The following is a 24677-nucleotide window of genomic DNA, read 5'->3' on the forward strand; positions in this document are numbered from 1 at the left end:
TTTTTGAAGCTAAATCGTAGCTTTCATTAATTCAAATAAATGTATCCTACCAATATGTCTGGACACAATAACTAAGAGGGAAGAATCTAACCTGTGGCTGCATCAGGTGTGTGTGTGTGTTTGTGCCTGAAGGCAGAGATAACAGCATCAGAAACTGGAGGCCTAACAAGATTCACCTGCACTCAGGGACTGGGCCATTACAATGGGAAGTAACCAGGACTGGGGTAGCCCAGGAGGTATGGGAACTTGTGCCTCTTGCTAAGACCTGATGGTAGACAAACTCCTGACTCCTCACCCCCCTCCCCTCAAATAAAAAGAGTTACCAGCCTGCCTTTCCCCCAGGCTACACAGTCTGGATACTAAACAAAATCAACCTTTTCTTTAGCTGGCCAATTGTGAATCCCCCAGGCACAATGACTATGTGGCTGCCTGCAAAACCGTTAAAAATCATTAAGACAATGAAAAAATCACATCATCTATGAACAGCACAGCAACACTCACGCAACTCATCGGCACTACTCACATCTCCAACCCCCACACACCTAGAAACATCTCCTGATACACAACACTGTGCAGCAGCCCTCAAACAGGCTGGAGTGGAGAGCGAGGGATACCAGTCTCTTAAAGCCAACTGGTTCATGGCAGTTGAGAACAAACAATACTGTGCCCTTAGACTTTTCAAAGCCTAAGCCAGTGTGATTGGCAGCTGAGTGATTTTGGGATTGCAGAGTATGGGGTCACATACCTGACTGCACTTCAGAGCCAAGTAAATACCTTTCACTGTTCCCTGCCTCCAGTTCCCACTAGATCAGGGGCTCTTATCAAGCACCTGCATCACAATCTCATGGGTCCCTTGGTAAAAATGCAGATTCCTGTGGCCCACTGAAAATAAACACCTGCCGAATAGCCTGACAAACTGTATTTTTAAACACGACCCAGGTCATCTTTATACACGTTTTAAGTTTGAGGACCTCTGCCCTAAAGCGATGCTTCTCAAACTGTGGGTCAGGACCTGCTTGGTCAGGAAATCAAATTAATGGGTCGTAACCAGCAGTTGATTATTTTTTAATGAAGTAGAAAAAAAAACACAAAACTTTAAAACAGAGCACACTGCAGGTAGAAAGGGTAATTATTGTTCTCTGAAACTTATTTCAGTTACAGACCTGTATGCACTGCAGGTCCCACTCAAAGTCTGAAAACCACGCTCCTAGAGGGAAGAAGGAAAACGGTTTTCTTGTGCATGGTGTTTATTTTCCATTTTCCACCCCTAACTCCAAGCATCTTGATTTTGGTTCAAGCACAGAAATACCAAGACAGATCCAAGAAATGCTATCATTGAATGTTAACCAGCCGCGGCAAAGCCCACCTGAGGAAGGGGATGAGGCTCCCACTGCACTCCTGCCTGAGACCCGATCATGGAGTTGGGGACAGGGGATGGTGCCAAGGGGGAAGTCTGCACAGCTCTCCCCAGGCTGGGCCTGTTTCTGGGGAAAAGAACTTGCAGCCACTCAAAACACAGTTTAGAAGAATGAAAATGTTCCTCACCGGAGGCAAGACTCAGTCACTCACAGGCCAGGTGGCCCCCAGAGCCAGGAGAGCACGGGGGGAGCAAAAACCATGTGAAATCAAGTCCCACCCCAGAGCCAGTGAGGTGGTTTACCGAACTTCTTGCACCTCTAATGCTCCGTAAGGCACAGGAAAGCTGACCGCTACCCTTCTTACCCAATGCTTAGGGACAAGGAAGAGCAAGGAAGGAAGGGCAGGGAGAAAAAGACAGCTGTCTCGTTAGCCTTCAGATTCACCAAAGGCAAGGACTCACTCAAGAGCCTCCCAAGTTGCAAGGACAGCAAAATCAGCAGGGAAGCCAGAAAGCAAAACCCCCCGGAAAGCTTCGGAGCAGTTCCCTGGGGCCATTCACAGCGGCGGGCCTGGAGGGCGGGAGAGAGTGCAGCTCCGCACCAAGCGGAGGAAAACAGGACACTCGCTCACCTGGCTTTTTAAACTCTCGCACAGAGGTACCAATCTTCTGGACAAGAAGTCCAAAAGAACAGGTGTCCCCCACCCCCGCACGCCCCCAAGACCGGAGGAAAGACCACCACTCTGGGAAAGACACCAGAGGAGATCGGCGGCCAAGTACGGTAAACTGGAAGTGGCGAAAGGTCGGGGCCGCCCCTAAGCGCCAGCTCCGGGGAGGCGCTCGCGGCAGAGGCCCCCGCGTTCCGTTGGGCAGGACTTCGCGCCCACCCCCTTGGCAAGGACACCGGGGAGGCGCCAGGACGCGGCCAGGCAGGAACTCGGCTGCGGTTACCTCGGTTCGGGCCGGGGCCGACGACGCGCTCCGAGAAATTTCGACGGCGCCCAGTCCCACAGTGGGAGGCCCCCAGGGCGGCGCCCTGTGTCCAAGTGTCCCCAGGACTCTCCGAAGGAGACGCGGCGTCACGAGTGGACAGAGGGCGTCCCCAGCCCCACCCGGACCCCACGGAGTCCGAACCCGCGGGGACGACGCGGAGGAGGAAGCGGCGATCCCAGCTCCGCGCCCCCACCCCAAACCTGGCCCCGCAGACTTGCCCGGCCCCTGCCGTGCGTCTCCCACCCCGACCGGGGGTCCCGCGCCCCGGGCTCTCTCAGCGAGCAGCCGCGGGCCCGGCAATGTTTGTAAACAAACCGGTCACGTGGCCCGGCTGCGGCTCCCCGCCCCCGGCGCCCGCGGCCCCCACGGGGACCCCACGCGGAACCGAGAGCGCCGCACCTCCAACCCCGCGCAGGCCCGGCCGGGGGTGTCCGGGATCCGGGGCCGGGGACCCAGAGCCCGCGCTGACAGTGCGCCCCACGCCCACGCGCGACCAGCCTGCGCCGCACTCCGGCGCACTCACCCGGCGGCAGGCGGCCCCGTCCGGCCAGCGCGGGGCTCGGCTCCGCGGCGGTGCGCAGCGGCGAAGCGCGGCCCGGATGGGGCTCGGGCTCCCGGCGCGCTCTTAAAGCCACAGTCTCCGCCACTGCCGCGGCCGCCACTCCGCATCCCTCCGGGTCCGGGCCGGGGGCTACCCCGTGACGGACGCACCCCCGCGCCTATCCCCTCGACTCAGCACATAGCAACACGCCGCGGGTTGGCCGGGCGCAGCCGCAGCCCATCCGCGCGGAGCCAATCATCAGAGGACGGAACTCCGCCCCCCGCTTCCCCGACCGCCCACTCCCCCACCCCTCGGCCCGGCCCGGCTTGGCCTGGGCGACAGGAGTGAGGCTGGTCCGGGTCCCGCCCGTCCGGGCAACTTGGCGGAGGGGCAGGGACCCATAGTGACAAAGCTGGGTGGGCTGTCAGCGCCTAGGAGGACGCTGTTTATTTGGGTTTGGGGTTTGTCCCCAGGGCAGGGCTGGGATTCCCAGAACCTGGGTTGTATTTGGGGGTGGGGGGATTTGCAGTGCTTCTCCTTGGAGGCTCAAGATAGTCATTCCTTTCTTACTTTTTAAACCTCGCCCTAAGCCATAGCTTAAATTACCAGAAGTGGCCCTCAGGACCCGGGGCAATTGAATTTAAAACGATAGTCCCGGTTCCACCCAGCCCACCCATGCCCTGCTCAGAAGCCAGGCATTTCCCCTCTTCTCTCTTTCCTGCTAGTAATTTCGGCGAATTAAAAGTACTAAAGGGGCTTAGAGGAATTGAAGACCGATCTATTGCTGCTAATTTTCCATGACTTTTAGAGGCAGATGACGATGGTTAGAGTGGGATGGTCCGAGTGACCAGAGGGGAGGAGTCCACGTTCTGGATCATTGGGGTGGTGCTTTTCAAGGAAGAGCAGGTTAAAAAATAACCTCATGGCAGTCAGGAATCCAGGGAGGCACCAGGTGGGTGGAGTGGGGCAGTTTGATAAAGAATGTAGGCACGGACAAGGTGAACAGAGCAGGTTCTGCCTTTCACTCAAGACACTGGGGTTCCGCAGTTCCTCTGGGAACTCCTCGTCCAAGGAAACTAGTGATTTACTGTGCAGCTATCAGGATGTGGGGTGCTGCAGGAAGTGCAGCTGACTCCCCGCCTTCCACACACTGGTTTGCACGTACACCCAGAATGCTGGCTCACCTGCATCTCCACCCAGCTGTCTTTCAAATATGCTTGGTCAACCAAATTGTATTCAGTTAATGTCTATTGCATGTGAATCCCGTCCCCAAAGTTAGTGAAAACAACAAAACACCCCAAATACCTCAGTATTGTGGTGCTGACATATCAGCATCAGATTTGCAGTTTCAGTGTAAACAGAGGCTATGTCATGGTTCACAACTGACTAGAGAGTCTAAAAGGGGGGGGGGGGGGGAATGCTTTCAGATGGGAAGGAATCACAAACAAGAACTGTTTAGCATTTAATCCTTAATCTAAGATGTCATGGATTCTTTAGATTAGCAAGAGCTTGCTATCTCGCCCTGATCTGCTTCTTGAGCATGTTTCTTTGTCTCTCCAGGTCTAGGTTTCCACAGTTTAAAAGAAGGAGGGTTGAAATAGGATGATCTCAAGTCCCTTCCAGCTCTGAAATTTTAAGTAGGACCAGAAAGTCATGTTTGTTACGTTTCCGCAATATTGTGCGAGCGAATATTTGTGTTGCCACATCACCACTTCCTAACAGTAGATGCTGAATTAGTTTAACACCCAGGATATTGGTATGTTATGTAACAAGACTGGTGGCTACTGTTTCTGTTTAAATAAAAGATAATGTTAGCTAAAAAAGACTAGCCTGGTACCGTGGTTTCAGAGGGAGCTCTGAGGACCCCTTCAGGCCTGCTGTGTGTATGCAGGGGACTGGAAGAGGCCCTAGACCTTAGGGCCAGGAGACAATAGAACCAGCCAGCCAGCCAACAACAAAAAAAGTATTAAGCCTGATCGTGCCTCCTCCAAGTCAAAAAGAGCCAAGCATTTTGAGCTGGGAAAGGAGAAGGGAGAGATGAAACAAATAGATTCAACTTCTCTTCTCTGAACCCAGAGAGGGAGAGGGGCCCTTGAACTGTCCTTCAATAAATTTTCTCAGTGCCTACTATGGACAGAATTTCCTGCTTGACTAGGATGATAGTATCTGAAAAATCTACTGAGAGGAGAGACGCTGAGGCCAATGGAGAGTTGGTGAAATGAGACAGATGTTTATCCTGGAAAGCAAAAAAGAGATGGAGAGAGAGAGAGAAATAAACGAATTTGTTGAAAGTCAGCCAAGGCTTAAACAAACAAACAAACAAAAACTCCTGCTGCTAAAAGTTTGAGAGATTCCTGGCTTCACAGATTATCAGTCTGCCTTTGTCAATGGAACAGTACCTCTGTCTCCTCTGTGTGAAGCCAAATTCATTCATTCCCAGAGCCTTCACGGCATGTTTTCCAGCGACCTCTCACTAATCCCATCTTCCCACTATTGCCATATTGGTGCTATTGCTGCTGTGAACAGAGTCACTTTTACGTGTTCACCTTACTCAACCTCTCAACCTGCATATTATTAATTTGAAATAATTAATTACATCTTCCTTCCCCTCACCACCCAGCCACCTCCCAGTTCATCAACAGGTCCTGTCAGTTTCACTTCACAAATATGTATTTGCTCTGAACACATATGCCTCTGCTGCTGCACCCTGGTTGGAGCCACCAACATCTCTTGCCTAGAATAAGCAACAGCTTCTCAACTGATCTCCCTGCTTCCAGCCCATTCTCTGTGCAGCAGCCAGATGGTACTTCTTCTAAACAAACTCCTTCTGGTGGCCCACAGGCCCTAGTAACCAGGCCTGCCAACCTCTCTGGTCTTCCACCAACTGTCCTTTGCTCAAATTGCTGCAGTCAAGCTGGCCTTTTTTCTGTTCCTCATCCTGTCATAGGGTGTTTGTATTTGCCATCCCCTCCACCTGGAACACCTTGTCCCCAGAAGGCTGCCTCTTCACATTTGGTTCTGAGGTCAAATGCAGGGTGCGGTGGCTCACGCCTGTAATCCCTTTTGGACTTTGGAATGCCAGAGCAGGCAGATCACCTGAGGTCAGGAGTTCGAGACCAGCCAACATGGTGAAGCACCATCTCTACTAAAAATACAAAAATTAGTTGGGCATGGTGGCAGGCGCCTGTAATCCCAGCTTCTTGGGAGGCTGAGTGAGGCAGGAGAATCATTTGAACCCGGGAGGCAGAGGTTGCAGTGAGCCAAGATCACGCCACTGCACTCCAGCCTGGGAGACAGAGCGAGACTCTCTTTCAAAAAAAAAAAAAGCCTCCTCCAGAGAGGAGGATTGCCCATTCATACATGCCGTGCCCCCTTTCTATCATAACCCCAGTTTATTTTCTTCATAATATGTATCACTCTCTGAAATCATCTTGTTCATTTCTTTGTGCTTTTTTTTTTTTTTTGGTCCCATCTAGCTCTGAAGTGTAAACTCTGTATAAACATCAGGGACCTGTCTGTCTTGCTTCCTGTTGTGTCCCAAGTGCCAAGAACAGTGACTAGCACTCAACAGATTTTTGAATGACTATCTGAACAAATGCATGAGTGTGCCTACTGCCTCATATCTTTGTCCCTGCGGTTTCTTTCACTTGGAATATTGTTCTCTCCTTTATCCCCCTTCCCCGCCCCTCAGCCCTTTCCTCTCATCCCGTCTCAAATCCATTTGCCTGATGATTCAGTCCAAAGATTGGATCAAGTATCACTTCTGTGGAAGAATTTCCCGTAGCCTCCCCAGAAAAATAGTTTTTCCTCTTCTTAGTACCCTACATAGTACTTTACTCAGAGCTCCATTACGTCACCCCACACTCCACACTTCCAATTAAGAGTTATCAGTTATCTCTCCTCTCTGCCAGTCCCTCTTGGGCTGGAACCTTATCAGATCATCCTTGTATTTTCAGCACCTGGCACATGGTAGGCCCTCCCTAAAGGTTTATATCTGAGTTGAATCCAGTGGGAGTCCAAGCAGAAATTGATAGGATCTGTTCTCAGAGTATACTGATCAACAGATAGCAGTCTTACTTTGTAGTATGATAACATTAAACTTGAAACTTTAGGTTGTTCTATATAAAAGGGACAACCTACATTTTAAAAATCACAGTACAATGGAAACTTCCTGAAGGCTAGAGGCCACCAGGCTCTCACACTACATACCACCTGGGAAAATGGCCAGCTCTGCCTGTGTAGGAGAGAGAGCTGTTCCTCAGAAGTCTCACCATACCCCCTCCAACCCTCACTCCAGTAAAGTCCCATGACATTGCATCACAGAAGAGGGCCTGGTGCCGTCTTCCCGCAGCCAGATGATGGTAACAGTGCTTTGTTTCTTTATATACAATAAATGCTTTCTCTGATCCCCGTCCAAGTCTCTTATTTTTGGTCATGAAAGTGGCTGATTCTATGCCTTTCAGACTGTTAACAAGGGAGGGTTGTACCTTGGGCTTCTTGAATGCTTTAAAAAAACATTTGCTACCATTTATTGAGCACATATTGTGTGCAGAGCAGTTTCTCTTCCATCTAGTTATATTTAATCCTCAAAGCAACCAGCAAGATAGATATTTCCCTCATTTTAAAAAGGAGCTGATGCTATGAAATTTGAACCCTGATCCAACTGGCTTCAAAACCTAAACATTCTTTTTCTTCTACACTGTCAAAGACTAAAACTGCTTACCTTCTGTTACCCTGAAATATCCCAATCGCCTTTACAAGAAAACAGCCAAAGATCAAACTACTCCACCAAGCGAAACCCTATGCCAATCTAAAAGATCTGGAAGCAAGAGTGGTGAGGGCTTAGCACCTCCCTCTTAACTACAGTAAAAATCATTTATTTGGTGCTTCCTATGTTTTAGAAACTGGTATAGACGTGTTACATGCATTGTTTAATTTAATCTAATATTCACAACAACCACAGGTCTACATTTTGTAAGCATAATTCCAAAGTTCAAAAAGCTCTGAAAATCCAAAGTTAGTTTGACATGGCTCACTTGATGGCAAACCTTATCTGACATGAGGTCATTTCTAGTCTTTATTAATTTCACCTAGACTATCCATATGTTTCTTGTAGAAATATTGAAGTTTGAAAGAGTACAAACTCAGCCTGGCAAGGTAGTTCACGCCTCTAATCCCAGCACTTAGGGAGGCCGAGGCAGGCCAATCACTTGAGGCCAGGAGTTTGAGACCAGCCTGGCCAACATGGTGAAACCCTGTCTCTACTACTAAAAATACAAAAATTAGCCAGCATGGTGGCACATGCCTGTAATCCCAGCTACTTGGGAGGCTGAGGTAGGAGAATTGCTTGAACCCAGGAGGCAGAGGCTACAGTAAGCCAAGATGGCACCACTGAACTCCAGCCTGGACGACAGAGCTAGGCTCTGTCTCTAAATAAACAAATAAATAAATACAAGCTCCCTAGGTTCTCTGTAATATGCAGTATTTGAGCTGAAAGATTTGGGAATCTAAAACACATCTATCTCAGGGTTTCAAATGAGAGATTGAGAACTGGCAAGTAAATGTAGGCTCAGAGAGGTTCAGTAATTTGCCCAAGGTCAGCTAGTAAGGGTAATGCTAGAATTAGAAATATATGTGAGGCTGGGCAGCTAGTCAATGGTAATGCTAGGATTAGAAATACATGTGATGCTGGGCACGGTGGCTCACGCCTGTAATCCCACCACTTTGGGAGGCCCAGCCAGGCAGATCACCTGAGGTCAGGAGTTGGAGACCAGTCTGGTCAACGTGGTGAAACCCCGTCTCGGCCGGGCGCGGTGGCTCACGCCTGTAATCCCAGCACTTTGGGAGGCCGAGATGGGCGGATCACGAGGTCAGGAGATCGAGACCATCCTGACTAACATGGTGAAACCCCGTCTCTACTAAAAATACAAAAATTAGCCGGGCGCAGTGGCGGGCGCCTGTAGTCCCAGCCACACGGGAGGCTGAGGCAGGAGAATGGCGTGAACCCGGGAGGCGGAGCTTGCAGTGAGTGGAGATCGCGCCACTGCACTCCAGCCTGGGAGACAGAGCGAGACTCCGTCTCAAAAAAAAAAAAAAGAAAGAAAGCCCGTCTCTACTAAAAATACAAAAAAACAAAAAATTAGCTGGGCATGGTGGTGCATGCCTGTAATCCCAGCTACTTGGGAGGCTGAGGCAGGAGAATCGCTTGAACCTGGGAGGTGGAGGTTGCAGTGAACGGAGATTGCACCATTGCACTCCAGCCTGGGTGACAAGAGCAAAAACTCTATCTCAAAAAAACAGAAAAGAAAAGAAAAGAAATAAATGTATTTGAAACTGAAAAAAAATATTTGGAGCACATATGACAGACTAAGGATTAATTTTTCTGAAGGCAAAGATATGAAGTGACAGTTCATGGTGGAAGTAAAAGAAATAACTTGTAAAGATATGGAAAAAGCGTTAAATCTTATAACAAGAAAAATTAAAATTACAATGAGGTGATATTTTAATCTGTCAAAATTGGCAAGTAATGGCCGGACATGGTGGCGGGCACCTGTAGTCCCAGCTACTCGGGAGGCTGAGGCAGGAGAATCGCTTAAACCCATGAGGTAGAGGTTGTAGTGAGACAAGATCGGGCCACTGCACTCCAGCCTGGGGTACATAGCGAGACTCTGTCTCAAAAAAAAAAAAAAAAAAAATTGGCAAGTAGTATAACAGTTCAGTAACACTGCTTTGGAGAAGATGTGAAAAAACAGCCAGTCATATATTGTTAGCAGTAAGGTAAATTGGAATAATTTATTTCTATAGAGGACAACAATTTGGTAATCTCTCTCAAAATTAGAGATTAAAATCTCTCAAAAGTCTCAAGATTAGTATACTCAGAAATTTCACTTCTAGGAATTTATTTATTTTAATTTATTTTTATTTTATATATTTTTTAGAGACACGGGGGTTCCCTATGTCACCCAGGCTGGTCTTGAGCTCCTAGGCTCAAGCAATCCTCCCACCTACCTCAGTCTCCCAAAGTTCTGAGCCACCACACTGGCTAGGCATGAGCCACCACGTCGGCTAGGAATTTTTTAAAGCATTTTTTTGGAAACAGGCTCTTGCTATGTTGCACAGGCTGGCCTCCAACTCCTGGACTCAAGCAAGCCTTCTACCTGTCTTTCCAGTCACTGGAATTATAGGCAGGTACCACCATGCCTGGCTAGGAGTTTATTTATTTATTTATTATTTTTATTTTTTGAGACAGAGTTTCACTCTTGTCGCCCAGGATGGAGTGCAATGGCGCAATCTCTGCTCACTGCAGCCTCCACCCCCCTCGGCCTCCCAAAGTTCTGGGATTACAGGCTTGAGCCACCACGCCCAGCCAGAATTTATTTTTAAAATAACTCACACACAGTGCCGGGCGCGGTGGCTCACACCTGTAATCCCAGCACTTTGGGAGGCTGAGGCGGGTGGATTCCATGAGACCAGGTGTTCAAGACCAGCCTGACCAAACCCGGCCTCTACTAAAAATACAAAAATTAGCCAGGCGTGGTAGTGTGGGCCTGTAATCCCAGCTGCTAGGGAGTCTGAGGCACTAGAATCACTTGAACTGCAGAGGGTTTCAGTGAGCCGAGATCGCGTCACTGTACTCTAGCCTGGATGACAGAGGGAGACTATCTCCAAAAAAAAAAAAAAAAAGAAAGAAAGAAAAAAAAGATAACACACATGTGCACAAAGATGTATGTAAATGGATATTGTAAAATTGTTAGTATTATCAGATGACTGACTCTCTAGGGATGTAACTTTGCAATTGCTAAAGCCCATTTTACAGCTCTCTAACACTGATAATGGTGGATGATTATTTTTCTGTCCAGCAGAAGAGAACCTGAAAGGTTATTATTTTTACCATGTGGAACATTAACTAGTTTTGTATCAAGCTTAGCAATTCAGAATTTCTTTTTTAAAAAATCAGATATCAGATTACAAGCTTCAACAAAATTTCTTTTTATCCATTGACTTTACTCATCTCAATTTTTTTTTTTTTTTTTTTTTTTTTGAGACAGTCTTGCTCGGTCGCCCAGGCTGGAGTGCCGTGGTGTGATCTCGGCTCACTGCAAACTTCACCTCCCAGGTTCAACAATTCTCTTGCCTCAGCCTCCTGAGTAGCTGGGACTACAGATGTGTGCCACCACGCCCAGCTAATTTTTGTGTGTGTGGTTTTTTGTTTTGTTTTGTTTTGTTTTTGTTTTTTAGTAGAAATGGGGTTTTACCATGTTGGCCAGGCTGGTCTTGAACTCCTGGTCTTAAGTGATCTGCCTGCCTTGGCCTCCCAAAGTGTTGGGATTACAGGAATGAGCCACTTCTCCCAGCCTTATCTCAATTTTCATATTCTCTTTTGAAATGACAATTTCTCTTTTGAAACAACAATTCTACCCACAGTCCATTGGTCAAAGAAAATCATATGGCCAACCACAAAGTCAAGAGTGAAAGGAAGTCATACTCTATCTTCTTTACTGATAGAGTATCCAAAGTTACAGAGCAGAGAGCATGATATATAACCTACCATAAGGAGTAGCAAACAACAATCCAGTCTATTATAGTGCTCGGTAAATATGTGTTGAATGAATGAATGAACAGTAAACAAACTCTAGGATTTAAATGCAAGAAAAACATGCTACACAACAATTGTACAAACTATGCCATCATTTGTTTTAAAATATACACTTATGGCCAGGCGCGGTGGCTCACGCCTGTAATCCCAGCACTTTGGGAGGCTGAGACGGGCAGATCACCTGAGGTCAGGAGTTCGAGACTAGCCTGACCAGCATGGTAAAACCCGTCTCTACTAAAAATACAAAAATTAGCCAGTCGTGGTGGTGGGCGTCTGTAATAACTGTGGTTGCTGCTGGAGAAGAAAACTGGGAGACTGGAGGTTAAGGATGAAAGGGAGCCTTTCCATTTAGTATCATGTGTATGCATTGCTATTAAACAATAAATTCTCTAAGGAGAGAATAGAAAGAACAACCAAAGACTGATTATAGGGTCCACGCCCTAAAACCCTCTTCTATACACTATTTTGATTAAGTATGGATTTCTTCTTCTTTTTGTTATTAATTCATTGCAGACACACTGAGCATAGGATCTCTTCTGTCTCTAGTTCCTCCAGACTTACTTACTGCACAGAACTAGTTATAACAAAAATCCAACCAATTTTTAAATGTTCTACAGCAGTTTTTTTTTTTTTTTTTTTTTTTTTTTGGAGACAGAGTCTCATTCTGTCGCCCAAGCTGGAGTGAAGTGGCACAATCTCGGCTCACTGCAACCTCTACCTCCTGGGTTCAAGCAATCTCCTGCCTCAGCCTCCCAAGTAGCTGTGATTACAGGTGCCTGCCACCATGCCTGGCTAATTTTTGTATTTTTAGTGTACAGACGGAGTTTCACCATGTTGGCCAGGCTGGTCTCAAATTCCTGACCTCAGGTGATCCACCCGCCTCACCCTCCCAAAGTGCTGTGCTGGGATTGCAGGTGCAAGCCACTGTGCCCAGCCCTACAGCAGTTTTTTTTCCGTTTTTTTGTTTGTTTGTTTGTTTTTGATACAGAGTCTTGCTCTGTCACCCAAACGAGTCCAGTTGCACTATCACAGCTCATTGCAACCTCAGCCTCCTGGCCTCAAGCGATCCCTCCCATCTTAGCCTCCAGAGTAGTTGGGATTACAGGCGTATGCCACCACATAGGCTAATTTGTGTTTTTTTTGTGTCTTTTTTTTTTTTTTTTTTTTTTGTAGGGATAGGGTTTTGCCATGTTGCCCAGGTTGGTCTCGAACTCCTGAACTCAAGCGATCTACCTGCCTCATCCTCCCAAGTGCTGGGATTACAAACTTGAGCCACCATGCTCAGCCTTCTACAGCAGCATTTTCAAACTCAGTAGAAGCCTCCCCATTCCTGGGAAGCCTCGTAGGTGAAGTCGCTAAGGAAATAAGAGTAAATTTGTTTCCCATGATTCCTTCAACCAGATTAGCTCTTTTAGCTATGCTGCTCCTGAGTAAATAAAACCATTCTTTTAGGCCAGGCTTGGTGGCTCACGCCTATAATCCCAGCACTTTGGGAGGCCGAGGTGAGCAGATCTCCTGAGGTCAGGAGTTCAACACAAGCCTGGCCAAGATAGAGAAACCCCGTCTCTACCAAAAATACAAAAATTAGCCAGGCGTGGTGGCGCACACCTGTAATCCCAGCTACTCAGGAGGCTGAGGCAGGAGAATCACTTGAATCCAGGAGGCAGAGGTTGCAGTGGAGCCGAGATCATGCGACTGCACGCCAGCCGGGGAGACAGAGTGAGACTCCTTCTCAAAAGAAAACAAAAAACAACAACAACAAAAAAACCCGTTCTTTTAATAGTAAAACATGGCAATGACTGTGGCTTCCTCATACTTTGTGGGTGTGTATAGTCAAGTGTAGTCCATAGGCACTCCCAGAACTTCAGATATAGTACCTCTCAGAGAGTAGCAATAAGGAAAATCAAAATATGATGGAAGAGATTAAACATCTACACAAAAGATTCACCTTGTCAGCAAGTAGGTGGCTAGAGATTTGGAGCCATCTATATCCAATCACAGGGATTAGGGCATAATTTTTAGGCCCTAATTTAAGAACAATTGTATATGCTATTGTATCCAAAGCTGTAAAATATTCTAGTCTCTGAGTGAATCCATTGTATCGTATATTGTCTGAAGAATAGCCTCATGAACTACTGAGGTATCCCAGGGAAGAATAAAAATATCACAGCTGGCCGGGCGCGGTGGCTCACACCTGTAATCCTAGCGCTTTGGGAGGCCACGGCAGGCGGATCACAAGGTCAGGAGATCGAGACTATCCTGGCTAACATGGTGAAACCCCGTCTCTACTAAAAATACAGAAAAATTAACCGGGCGAGGTGGCGGGCGCCTGTAGTCCCAGCTACTCGGGAGGCTGAGACAGAATGGCGTGAACCCAGGAGGGGGAGCTTGCAGTGAGCCAAGATCGCAGGTGTTAGCCACCACACTGAGCTGAAAAAAGTGATTTCTGCAGAGCAAGAATTTCAGCCAGGTGCAGTGGCTCACACCTATAATCCCAGCACTTTGGGAGGTCAAGGCAGGTGAATCACCTGAGGTCAGGAGTTCAAGACCAACCTGGCCAATATGGCAAAACCCCATCTCTACTAAAAATACAGAAATTATCTGGGTGTGGTGGCTTGCACCTGTAGTCCCAGCTACTTGGGGGCTGAGGCAGGAGAATTGCTTGAAACCAGGAGGCAGAGGTTGCAGTGAGTTGAGATTGTGCCACTGCACTCCAGCCTGGACGACAGAGCAAGACTTTGTCTCAAAAAAAAAAAAAAAAAAAAATTTAGCTGGGCATGGTGGCATGACCCTGTGGGCCCAGCTACTCCAGAGGCTGAGGTGGGAGGATCTATCACTTGAGCCTGGGAGGCTGAGGTTGCAGCGAGCCAAGATCATGCCACTATACTCCAACCAACCTGGGCTGACAGAGTGAGACCCCATCTGAAAAACAAAAAAAATAAAAAAAAATAAAACAGAGCAAGAATTTATCCAACATGGCAGAAAATATCCTGCCACAGTCTCAGGTATTTCATTTAGCTTAACTGGTTATCCCTACAGAGCAACTGAACAAATCCAGCTAGGTACTATCTTTTAAGGTCATCCAACTCACGTCTTTATTATACCCTTGATTTTCAAGTGTAACTTAAGGTTCTAACTGGGCTCACCAACATGTATTTCTTTTTTCTTTTTTATTTTTTTGAGACAGAGTCTCTCTCGTTCACCCAGGCTGGAGTGCAGTGGTGCAATCTCGGCTCATTGCAACCTCCGCCTCCCGGGTTCTAGTGATTCTCATGCCTCAGCCTCCTGAGTAGCTGGGATTTCAGGCGCCTGCCACCATGGCCAGCTAATTTTTGTATTTTTAGTAGAAATGGGGTTTCGTCATGTTGGCCAGGTTGTTCTTGAACTCCTGACCTCAGATGATCCAATTGCCTCAGCCTCCCAAAGTACTGGGATTACAGACATGAGCCACCATGCCCGGCCTCTGTGACCTGTTTTTGAACAGTGTTAATTTACTAATTTGTAAGCTTAATTGTTGCTTTGGTCTGCCCAGCACTGAGGCCCAGGCTCCCAACAGAGGTTCATCAGACAACATGATACACAAGATCAACTGAGATGCAGAGGTGAGAGTTTAAACAACAGCTCAGACCAGTGTTCTACCACGGCAGAGTGCAAACTCATTGCATGGCCAGCTACTTCTCCGTTCTGCTGCATTCTCCTTCCCTTGACTGGGCTCTTCCTTCTTTGAATGAAACATAAATAGGTCCATTTCATTTAGTCAAATGACAATATCATCTGCTGTCCTAGCAGCTTGACTGACCAGACTTTTATTTTAGTTTCGCTGCCTGGTGGGACTATTCCACCTCCATCAGTTTTGCAGGGTGATGAGCAGTCTATGCAGGCAGGGTAACATTGGGCCCCCACGGAATTGGGCAGACTTTAGATCAATTAGGACAGCAGTTCTCAGCCTTGGTTGTATATGAGAATCACCTGGAAAGCTTTTGCAACCTACCAGTGCCACGCATGCCCTACTCCTAGGCAATTCTAATTGCCTTAATTGGTCCGGGATAGATTCTGGTCATGGATGCCTTTATTATTATTTTATTTTTTGAGACAGAGTCTTGCTCTGTCACACAGGATGGAGTGCAGTGGCATGATCTCGTCTCACTGCAACCTCTACCTCCCGGGTTCAAGGGATTCTCCTGCCTCAGCCTCCCAATTATCTGGGACTACAGGCACCCACCACCACGCCTGGCTAATTTTTGTATTTTTAGTAGAAATGGGGTTTCACCATATTGGCCAGGCTGGTCTCAAACTCCTGATCTTGTGATCCGCCCACCTTAGCCTCCCACAGGGCTGGGATTACGTGAGCCACCACGCCCAGCCATGGATCCCTTTAAAAACTCCACAAGTGTCCAGGCACAGTGGCTCATGCCTGTAATCCCAGCACTTTGGGAGACTGAGGGAGGAGGATCACTTGAGGTCAGGAGTTTGGTACCAGCCTGGCCAACATGGTGAAACCCTATTTCTACCCAAAATACAAAAAAAAAAAAAATTAGCTGCTTGCGATGATGCACACCTGTAACCCCAGCTACTCAGGAGGCTGAGGCAGGAGAATCATTTGAACCTGTGAGGCAAAGATTGTAGTGAGCCAAGATTGTGCCATTGCACTCCAGCCTGGGTGACTGAGCCAGACTCTGTCTCAAAAAAAAAAAAAAAAAAAAGCTCCACAAGTAATCAGTGATGAGGACCATGGGCTTGGGATCTTCTATTCAAAGGGCAAATTTAAAGCTGACAAAATTTTCTTCTAAGCCTTCTGGTCTGAAGTGCACTTCAATCATCTGCACACATTCCATTTTACAATTAACCCACACACATATTTGCAGAAAGCTGGAAAGTAAAAATGTGTTCATGATACAATGCCATGCTCCATGGAGTGCAAGACATTTTCTCATATATTCTCTCATTTAACCCTTAAAATAACTCATTGAGGTAAGAAGGGCAAGGTATTATTATCCATAATTTTCTGGTAAGGAAATTGGTATCCTGAGTCAAAGGAGGATCCAGACTTCTGGTTTTTGTTCAGTGCCATTTAATTATATCATACCTACTCTACAATGACAGTGAGTAACCTCGACTGTCACTGTCACACAGTGGGAGGAAATATTGCCAAAGAGTTAAGAGCAAATATTTTTATTTTATTTTAAGACAGAGTTAAGCCGGGCGCGGTGGCTCAAGCCTGTAATCCCAGCACTTTGGGAGGCTGAGACGGGTGGATCACGAGGTCAGGAGATCGAGACCATCCTGGCTAACACGGTGAAACCCCGTCTCTAATAAAAAATACAAAAAAAATAGCCGGGCGAGGTGGCGGGCGCCTGTAGCCCCAGCTACTCGGGAGGCTGAGGCAGGAGAATGGCGTGAACCCGGGAGGCGGAGCTTGCAGTGAGCTGAGATCCGGCCACTGCACTCCAGCCTGGGCGACAGAGCGAGACTCCATCTCAAAAAAAAAAAAGACAGAGTTTTGCTCTTATTGCCCAGGCTGGAGTGCAATGGCATGGTATCAGCTCACTGCAAACTCTGCCTCCCGGGTTCAAGCAATTCTCCTGCCTCACCCTCTCAAGTAGCTAGGATTACAGGTACCCACCACTATACTTGACTAATTTTTGTATTTTTAGTAGAGACAGGGTTTTGCCTCCCTGTTGGCCAGGCTAGTCTCAAACACCTGACTGCAGGTGATCCTCCTACCTTGACTTCCCAAAGTGCTGAGATGACAGGCGGGAGTCACTGTACCCAGCCAAAACCCAGGTCTTAATGTCTCATTTAAAAATATTCACTCTTGGCCGGGCACGGTGGCTCACGCCTGTAATCCCAGCCCTTTGGGAGGCTGAGCAGACAGATCACCTGAGGTCAGGAGTTCGAGACCAGTCTGGCCAACAGGGTGAAACCCCGTCTCTACTAAAAGTACAAAATTAGGTGGGCGTGGTGGCCAGCACCTATAATCCCAGCTACTCAGGAGGCTGAGACAGGAGAATCGCTTGAACCCGGGAGGCAGAGGTTTCAGTCAAGATCGCACCACTGCACTCTAGCCTGAGCAACAGAGCAAGACTCTGTCTCAAAAAAAAAAAGAAGACCTGGGCTTGAATTTTAGTTTTATCACTTGCTGGCTCTGTGATCTTGGCAGATTCATAATCTCTTCGAGACTCAATTTTCCTCATCTGAATATGGTACTGGGATATAGTATCAACTTCGAAGGGATAGCAATGAGATACAATACTTGTTACTCACCTCATTCACCTCATATGATCATGCCACTTTTACACACCTGTTAGAATAGAAAGAATTATTTAAAGTAGTTAAGCCAGGCGTGGTGGCTCATGCCTGTAATTCCAGCACTTTGGGAGGCCAAGGTGGGCAGACCACTTGAGGTCAGGAATTCAAAACCAGCCTAGCCAACATGGTGAAACCCCATCCCTACTAAAAATACAAAACTTAGCCAGGTGTGGTGGTGTGTGTCCCTAATCCCAGTTACTCAGGAGGCTGAGGCAGGAGAATCGCTTGAACATGGGAGGTGGAGATTGCAGTGAGCCAGATGGAGCCATTGCACTACAGCCTGGGCAACAGAGCAAGACCCCATCTAAAAAAAAAAAAAAAAGGCCAGGTGTGGTGGCTCACACCTGTAATCCCAGCACTTTGGGAGGCCGACACGGGCGAATCACCTAAGGTTGGGGGTTCGAGACCAGCCTGACCAACATGGAGAAACCCCATCTCTACTAAAAATACAAAATTAGCCAGGCATGGTGGTGTATGCCTGTAATCCCAGCTACTCGGGAGGCTGAGGCAGGAAAATCGCTTGAACTCGGGAGGCAGAGGCTTCGGTGAGCTGAGAATGCACCATTGCACTCCAGCTTGGGCAAGAAGAGTAAAATTCTGTCTCAAAAAAAAAAAAAGAATTATTTAAAGTAGTTGGACTTCTTTATTCTATTTGTGGGGAAAACAGAGATCAGACTGTTACTGTGTCTATATAGAAAGAAGTAGACATAAGAGACGCCATTTTGTTCTGTATTTGAGATGCTGTTAATCTGTGACCTGTCCCCAACCCTGTCCTTGCAAGAGACATGTGCTGTGGTGACTCAAGGTTTAACGGATTTTGGGCTGTGCAGAGTGTGCTTTGTTAAACAAGTGCCTGAAGGCAGCATGCTTGTTAAAAGTCATCACCATTCTCTTAATCTCAAGTACCCAGGAACACATACCCTGCAGAAGGTCGCAGGGACCTCTGCCTAGGAAAGCTAGGTTTTGTCCAAGGTTTCTCCCCCATGTGATAGTCTGAAATATGGCCTCGTGGGAAGGGAAAGACCTGATCGTCCCCCAGCCTGACACCTGTGAAGGGTCTGTGCTGAGGAGGATTAGTAATAGAGGAAAGAAGGCCTCTTGGTGGTTGAGATAGAGAAAAGCATCTGTCTCCTGCCCGTCCCTGGGCAATGTAAAACCCGATTGTATGTTCTATTTACTGAGATGGGAGAAAACCGCCTTAGGGCTGAAGGTGGGACGCGCTAGCGGCAATGCTGCTCTTTATGCGCTAAAAAGGTTTACGGAGATGTTTGCATGTGCATATCAAGGCATAGCACTTTTCCTTAAACTTATTCATGTCACAGAGATCTTTATTCATATGTCTTACTGCTGACCTTCTCCCTACCATGATCCTATTATCCTGCCACTTCCCCTTTTCCAAGATGGTAAAGATAATGATCAATAAATACTGAGGGAACTCAGAGACCGGTGCCGGTGCCAGCACCGGTCCTCTGTATGCTGAGCGCCAGTCCCCTGGGCCCACTTTTTCTTTCTGTATACTTTGTCTCTGTGTCTCATTTCTTTTCTCAAGTCTCTCGTTCCACCTAACGAGGAACACCCACAGGTGTGGAGGGGCAGGCCACTCCTTCACTGTTTAAAGGTTTTTTTCTTTGGTGTCAATCTTTGCTTTTCCTAACTGGTACTGCTGCATAAAGTGAAAAGATGGATTCGTTTGTGAAGGTGGCATTTCCCATGACAGTCACCAAATGATTCCCTTTAGATCAGCAATCAGATTCTAAGGCTGGGCATGGTGGTTCACACTTGTAATCCGAACACTTTGTGCAGCCAAGATGGAGGGAATCCCTTGAAGCCAGACTGGGCAACATAGCAAGATCCCATCTCTACAAAAAATAAAAATAAGAAAATTAGCTAAGTGTGGTGGCACACACCTATAGTCCCAGCTATTTGGGAGGCTGAGGTGGGAGAATTACTTGAGCCCAGGAATGCGAGGCTATGTGAACTATGATCATACCACTGCACTCGAGCCTGGGTGATGTAATGAGACGTGAGTCAAAAAAAAAAAAAATCAGAGTTCTAGGAAATTCATCATTTTAAAGCCTTCTTTTCTTATTTTACCAAGGCAGTACTTGATCAGATGCTTTAAAAAAATTAATAGACAATTTTAGGCCAGGCGCAGTGGCTCATGTGTGTAATCCCAGCCCTTTGGGAGGCCGAGGCGGGCAGAACACCTGAGATCAGGAGTTCAAGACCAGCCTGGTTAACATGGTGAAACACCATTTCTACTAAAAATACAAAAATCAGCCGGGCGTGGTGGCGGGCGCCTGTAATCCCAGCTACTCGGGAGGCTGAGGCAGGAGAATTGCTTGAACCCAGGAGGCAGAGGTTACAGTGAGCCGAGATCATGCCAGCCTGGGTGAAGAGTGAGACTCTGTCTCAAAATAAAATAAAATTTGAAGGGTGGCCTGCCCCTCCACACCTGTGGGTGTTCCTCGTTAGGTGGAACGAGAGACTTGAGAAAAGAAATGAGACACAGAGACAAAGTATACAGAAAGAAAAAGTGGGCCCAGGGGACTGGCGCTCAGCATACAGAGGACCGGTGCTGGCACCGGCACCGGTCTCTGAGTTCCCTCAGTATTTATTGATCATCATCTTTACCATCTCGGAAAAGGGGAAGTGGCAGGATAATAGGATCATGGTAGGGAGAAGGTCAGCAGTAAGACATATGAATAAAGATCTCTGTGACATGAATAAGTTTAAGGAAAAGTGCTATGGTCTCGATCTGCACATGCACCTCATGATCCGCAAACCGTCTCGGCCTCCCAAAGTGCTGGGATTACAGGCGTGAGCGCATCCGCGCCTTCGGCCACTAATGCGGGTTTCTACCATTGCCCAGGCACAGGCAGGAGACAGATGCTTTTCTCTATCTCAACCACCAAGAGGCCTTCTTTCCTCTATTACTAATCCTCCTCAGCACAGACCCTTCACAGGTGTCAGGCTGGGGGACGATCAGGTCTTTCCCTTCCCTCGAGGCCATATTTCAGACTGTCACATGGGGGAGAAACCTTGGACAATACCTAGCTTTCCTAGGCAGAGGTCCCTGCGACCTTCTGCAGTGTATGTGTCCCTGGATACCTGAAATTAAGAGAATGGTGATGACTTTTACCAAGCATACTGCCTTCAAGCATACTGCCTTCAGTTAAACAAAGCACACCCTGCACAACCCAAAATCCGTTAAACCTTGAGTCACCACAGCAAATGTCTCTTGCAAGGACAGGGTTGGGGGTAGGGTCACAGATTAACAGCATCTCAAATACAGAACAAAATGGAGTCTCTTATGTCTACTTCTTTCTATATAGACACAGTAACAGTCTGATCTCTCTTCGTTTTCCCCACAAAATTAAATTTAAATTAATAGACAAATTTTAGAGCAGTTTTAGATTTACAGAAAAACTAAACAGCATATAGAGTTTTCATATAACCCTGCCCTTGACATAGTTTCCCCTATTATTAATACTGTATATTAGTGTAGCACATTTGCTGTAATTATGCAGATTTCTTTAGTTTTTACCTAATGTCCTTTTTTCTGCTCTAGTATCCCAGCCAGGAGATAACTTTACATTTAGTTGCCATGTGTCCTTGGGCTTCTCTTGGTTATCATAGTTTCTCAGACATTCCTTGGTTTTGATGCTGGTGTTTTGTTTTTGTTTTTTGTTTTGTTTTGTTTTTTTGAGACAGAGGCTCGCCCTGTCCCCCAGGCTGGAGTGCAGTGGCATGATCTCGGCTCAATGCAACCTCCGCCTTCTGGGTTCAAGTGATTCTGCTGCCTCAGCCTCTTGAGTAGCTGGGACCACAGGCACTCGCCACCACGCCCAGCGAATTTTTGTATTTTTAGTAGAGATGGGGTTTCACCATGTTGGCCAGGCTGGTCTTGAACACCTGATCTCAGGTGATCCGTCCGCCTCGGCCTCCCAAAGTGCTGGTATTACAGATGTGAGCCACCGCGCCCGGCCAGTTTTGATGGTCCTGGCAGTGTTGAGAAGTTCTCATCAGGTATATTGCAGGCTGCACCTCTCTTAGGCTTTGATGCTTTTCTCACGACTAGACTGGGGTCATGTGTGTTTTGGGGGGATGACACAGAGGTAAAGTGCCATTTTCATGACATCATATCAAGTGTACATACTATCAATATGATATATCAGTGTTGATGTTCTCCTGGATCACATGGCTGATTGTCAGGTTCCCCCACTGTAGTGACTCCTCCCACTCCTTGTCATACTCTTTGGGCAGAGGTCACCATGCACAGCTTACACTTAAGGAGAGAGGAGTTATACTCCCCTCCTTTGCATTACAGTAGTTACATAATTTATTCAGAATTCTTCTGCATGGGAGATTGATCAACTGCTTTAGTGTGTAAACCTACTGTCAGCATCCACCAAGTCATAACAATCTATTTGGTGGCGCCCGTAGCCCTGTATTTTCAAGATTAGAACCATAATGGGGTCTAGGGAGACCTCTCGTGGTAAAATAAGGGCATAACCAGCCAGCTACATGCTCTCATTTTATGCCATTGACTTTCCCTTAGTGCAGTGGTTCTCAATCGGGCAATTTTGCCCGCCCAGCCCCAGGCAGTATTTGACAATATGTGGAGACATTTTTGGTTGCTGCAACTTTTGGAAAGCCATGTTATTGGCACCTGGCAAGCAGAGACCAGAGATCCTGCTAAACATACAGTGCTTAAGACACAAACAACAAAAAATTCTCTGAGTCAAAATGTCAATAGTGCTGAGGTTTAGAAACTCTGCGGTTAACAGCTTTATAAGTTACAGATAATGTTCAAAGGGACACATTATAATGAGAAGGAGGAAAAGACCTTATTTTGTGAAAAAGGATGAATTCTTAAAAAAAAAAAAAAAAAAAAAAAAAAAGAAGTACATCTGGAAGGGTAGCAGAATATGTTACACCAAAATATGCCATTTCAGCATATTAACTATTTTGAGCTGAAGACAACTCAGAAGAAGCAAATACAAGGAAAATTTTCTGCTCTCCCCATATTTGTCTAGAAGCAGATCATAAATTTGTAAAGGTGGCCCCTCTCGTGAGACAGAGTCTCTCTCTATTGCCCAGGCTGGAGCACAGTGGCATCATCATAGCTCACTGCAGCCTTGATCCCCCAGGCTCAAGCAATCTTCCCACCTCAGCCTCCTGAGTCACTGGGCCTACAGGTGTGCACCACCAAGCTGCGCTAATTTTTCTATGTCTTGTAGTGACGGGGTCTCCCTATATTGCCCAGGGTGGTCTCGAACTCCTGGACCCAAGTGATCCGCCTGCCTTGACCTCCCAAGGTGCTGTGATTACAGGCATGAACAACTGCACCTGGCCAATTTATTTTTGAGTCAGGGCCTCACTCTGTCAATGGGGCTGGAGTGCAGTAGCATGATCATAGCTCATAGCAGCCTTGAACTTCCAGGCTCAAGGAATCCTCTCTCCTCAGCCTACCAAGTTGCTAGGGGCTACAGGCACTTGCCATCACACATGGCTAATTTTTATTTTATTTTTGAGACGGACTTTTGCCGGTTTTTTGGTTTTTGTTTTTCTTTTTTTTTTTTTAGACGGAGTCTCACTCTGTCGCCCAGGCTGGAGTGCAGTGGCCGGATCTCAGCTCACTGCAAGCTCCGCCTCCCGGGTTTACGCCATTCTCCTGCCTCAGCCTCCCGAGTAGCTGGGACTACAGGCGCCCTCCACCTCGCCCGGCTAGTTTTTTGTATTTTTTTAGTAGAGACGGGGTTTCACTGTGTTAGCCAGGATGGTCTCGATCTCCGGACCTCGTGATCCGCCCGTCTCGGCCTCCCAAAGTGCTGGGATTACAGGCTTGAGCCACCGCGCCCGGCCTGTTTTTTGTTTTTCGAGACAGAGTTTCGCTCTTGTTGCTCAGGCCAGAGTACAATGGCGTGATCTTGGCTCTCTGCAACCTCCACTTTCCGGGTTCAAGCGATTCTCCTGCCTCAGCTTCCCGAGTAGCTGGGATTACAGGCATGCACCACCATACCTGGCTAATTTTGTACTTTTAGTAGAGATGGGGTTTCTCCATGTTGGCCAGGCTGGTCTTGAGCTCCTGACCTCAGGTGATCCACCCACACTGGCCTCCCAAAGTGCTGGGATTACAGGCCTGAGCCACCACGCCTAGCCTGGAGTTCCGCTCTTGTTGCCTAGGCTGGAGTGCAATGGTGCAATGTCATGCGATTATTGGCCGCATGTATGTCTTCTTTTGAAAAGTATCTGCTCATGTCCTTTGCCCACTTTTTAATGGAGTTTTTTTCCCGTAAATTTGTATAAACATTATTTTTAACCATACCAAGCTCCTATCCTGATTAGGTTTACAGTTGAGAAGTTTACATTTTTATTTATCACTGTTTCATGCTGCTGTACTTCTCAAAATCCTCCACCCATTTCGCTTTCCCCATCTTTACTGAGGCATAACTGACAAAAAGTACATACGTTTAAGGTGTACAACTTGATGTTTTGATATATGTACATCCAAATTATCACCATAATTAAGCTAATTAATGGACCTATCACCTCTCATAGTTACCATTTCCTTTTTCTTTTGTGGTGAGAATACTTAAGATCTATCCTTTTAGCAAATTGCAAGTATACAATGCACTATGGTTAACTACAGTCATGTTGCTGTACATTAGGCTTCCAGAACTTATTCATCTTGCATAACTGAAACTTCGTATCCTTTGACCAACATCTCCTCAATTTCCCCTCCCCACAGCCCCTGGCAACCACCATTGCACTCTCTTCTATTATTTTCACTATCTATTTTATTTTATTATTTTTTAATTGTTTTAGACCCAAAGTCTCACTGTGTTGCCCAGGTTGGACTCGAACTCTTGGGCTCA

General features: G+C 47.0%; 1 protein-coding gene across 1 annotated transcript in view; it reads right to left on the reverse strand.

Annotated features, from left to right (window-relative positions):
* The window catches only part of YPEL2 (yippee like 2), a 64344-nt gene extending 61261 nt beyond the window's left edge, over positions 1–3083 (reverse strand). Inside the window, exon 1 of the mRNA XM_003912834.4 lies at positions 2874–3083. The gene's annotated coding sequence lies outside the window, so the exon portion shown is untranslated. The remainder of the gene's footprint in view (positions 1–2873) is intronic.
* Between the last annotated feature and the right edge of the window lie 21594 nt (positions 3084–24677).

This window comes from Papio anubis, chromosome 17 (genome assembly GCF_008728515.1).
Source record: "Papio anubis isolate 15944 chromosome 17, Panubis1.0, whole genome shotgun sequence".
NCBI lineage: Eukaryota > Metazoa > Chordata > Mammalia > Primates > Cercopithecidae > Papio > Papio anubis.